The sequence below is a fragment of the Trachymyrmex septentrionalis genome, unplaced genomic scaffold (assembly GCF_001594115.1).
Source record: "Trachymyrmex septentrionalis isolate Tsep2-gDNA-1 unplaced genomic scaffold, Tsep1.0 scaffold119, whole genome shotgun sequence".
Lineage (NCBI taxonomy): Eukaryota > Metazoa > Arthropoda > Insecta > Hymenoptera > Formicidae > Trachymyrmex > Trachymyrmex septentrionalis.
In genome coordinates, this window is record NW_017304320.1 from 466,663 (window position 1) to 469,858 (window position 3,196).

The 3,196-nt window shown below is 34.8% G+C and overlaps 1 protein-coding gene across 3 annotated transcripts in view; it reads left to right on the plus strand.

Moving 5' to 3' along the window:
• LOC108754638 (catenin delta-2) overlaps nt 1–3,196 on the plus strand; it is a 63,128-nt gene that overhangs the window by 41,820 nt on the left and 18,112 nt on the right. The gene's annotated exons all lie outside the window — the stretch shown is intronic.

Sequence of the window (3,196 nt, forward strand, 5' to 3'; positions counted from 1 at the left end):
CCCCGAAAAAGTAAACGATGAGTAAACGAGCGAGAACAATTTTGATAATATATGCGAATAATCAACATTAGGCTGGTGAATCGCCGGATTGAGCAGAGACAGGAGCACAACATAACTCGCACTGAGATCACGCAGAGGTGACTAACATGCATTAATCATGCGATTACTCACGCCGAAAACTCGAGAACGTACGGTGAATTTGATCAACGAGACGAATTCTTCTCCGCGAATTTTCTCTCTCTCTCTCTCTCTCTCTGCTTATCGCTACAAAAACGGCGATTAACGTGTACGTAATCTTATTAAGCCGCAATTGGAATGATAAAGTCGTACAAAGGAATGCGAATTCGCGGGCCTGTTATCGTCACGAGGATCTCCACGAGGACGACGCGAGAATTTCATCGCGGCCGTAAAGCGCGTTACGAGCGCGTTCTAAATTGCAGCGGCGACCTTAATTAGCGCTAATTGATCTGCGCATATTGTCGTGTAATTTCTAATTCGTTAAACCCCCGCTGAGACGTACGTTAACGCTTTCGGAGTGAGTAACACCGCCGGCTTCATCGACGAGCATGTTTGCACAATCGTGATCGTAGCATGACCGCAGCGATACGCGGCCGAGGAGAAGGATGCTCCGTTGCAAATTAGCAGCATTCTCCTCGAGATCATCCGTCACGCCTATATAGCTGCCTGCATTCCTTCGTGTTGTTCTCTTACTTGGCTTGCTTTTCATTACGCACGAAATGTTGCCCGTTGCCGCGCCGACGATTTCTTCTGGAATTTACGATATAATTTTACTCCTCGATTCTTTGCGGAAAGTATGATTTGTAAAAGACTAATATCTATTCTTACCCAGTACTGAGAGGAAGATTTTGGAATATACTTGGAAAGAAATTTTGTCGATGTACACAACCGATCTCAATTCTTTCTGATTAGGACGACAAAGTTTTTTATTAGAATATACGTGTCTTAACAAAAAAAGTTTTGTTATTCTAATCAAATTTGATTATTCTAAATTTTTGGTTAGGACGACAAAAAAAAAAGTTGGCCTCGTGTCAAAACTTTTTTTCTGAGTGTAATTATATACATATATATTTACTAATATTATAGCAGTAATAATCGTAATTACAGTGGCATGTAATTATAGCTACAAATACCACAAATTTTTCTCTCAGTGTGTATGAACTTTTAATCTCGGTTTAATTCATTCTTTATCTCTTCCTAATTCTTACAAGGGAAGGAACAGAAGTGGAAACACGCTTTTGACATGTGGTTTGTTGCAAATAGAGATGAGAGTGACCTAATCTCATTTGGTCGGTAAATTACGGTAAATTATAACACTTTATTTAACTCACATATTTTTCATATATATATATATATTTTTTTTTTCTATACAATATTATACGTATATATTGATATATTTACTATATATTTATATATAGCATGCATTAGGAAACTAAGTACATAGAAATTAGAGGACCTTCAATAAATTTTTAACATACCATGTACAGAAGTTTAAGAAGAATGATATTAAAAATCTTATTCTATAACTTTTAATGACTGTAACGATATCGTTACATTATCTTTGTGTAACTTTTTTTCCCATGTATGAAACCTATGCAGCGACGATGTAATATCCTTATAGTCATTAAAAATTACAGAATAGTTATCCTTAGTTTTCAACATTATGTACTTTTCGAGTAGATTATACATGAAGAGTATCTTCATTGAGAACAACAAATCAGCGAGACTTTAATGATGCTAAAGCTTGTTTTCAAATGTAGTTCTATCAACTCGTGAGAGTAGATTGGATGAGACGAATGTTGTTTGATCTTTTGCATTAGTACGGAAATCATGTTACGCAGCTATTTGCGCATATAAGATTATAAAAAGCAACGATTTTTCATCTGGCAGAATTTTACATCTCTAGTTGCAAAAGATAGTCCTTCGTGCTTGTATTAAGAATGTCAAACTTTAATTTCGGACACCTGAGTTTTTTTTTTTTTTTTAAATAAATATAGTAACTTCGATGTTATCGATTAATCGCTTAAGCAGGATAATAGCTTTCAGCTAAAAAAAAAAAGAGGAAAAACTTAAGTATAACAATGTTTCAGGACTAATCGACTTTCATTTAACGCACGTTATATGTAAATGCAGTTCGGATTAACGCGAACCCGAGTACAACTGTCTAACTGCATTGTCGAGGTGATGATGAAAACGCATTAATCCGAACTGTATTTATATCATCTATGCATTGGAAAAAAGTCAATTGATTCTAGAACATTAAAATATTTGCAACTTCTTTTCTCTTTCCCTCGAGATCCATTATCTTGCCAAGTAATTAATCGATATACAATGACTTTAGCATTTTTATATTTACGGATTATAAATTTTATAATACAATATATTATTAATTTTTGAAAAAACACTAAGGGGTGCCTGATGTTAGAGTATGGGATTGTTAATATGAGCACAATAGGCTATTTTTTGCAACAAACCGCATTTCAAAAGCGCCTCGGTCGACAACTAAAAGTAACTTGATATCAATGTTATAATTTCACACTCAATAATGTAACTATTATGTAACATCACGTGTTGTATTACTTTTAGTTTGTGTCGACTGGGGCGTTTCCACTTCTGGACGTTTCCCTTGACAGAGCTAGAGAGAGAGAGAGAGAGAGAGAGAGAGAGAGAGAAAGAGAGAGAGAGAGAGAGAGAGAGAGAGAGAGAGATAAAAAAGTAAATTAAGCCGAGATTAAAGTTAATCTATATTGTAACAAAGATATTATTCTTGATTTAATACCAATTAATCCGCCTAATTAATAGGAATCAATTAATCTATTTAAATGAAACTTAAAATGTGATCGTAGTAAAACTTCGCCAAGAAGAGATCAATCCTGAATCGATCCTGAGAAGAATACGGCTGCAAGTTCGATAACCCATTTCATGTTATTCCCTTGCATGTGTCGCGTGTGCTACATTCCGATCAGTTATAGATTATTATTTCAGACATGAATGAAATACCGCGTAAAATTACCGCTTTGACTGTCATGTCATATCTGAGTGATGCGTGAGTTTCCGCAAGAGCTCTGTCATCTATTTGAAACGGTTTTACCCAGTTGAAATAATTTCACGAAGTACAAAAAAATTATACGCGAATTGTATTACATTAAAACATTAAAAAAAAAAAAAAAAAAAAAAA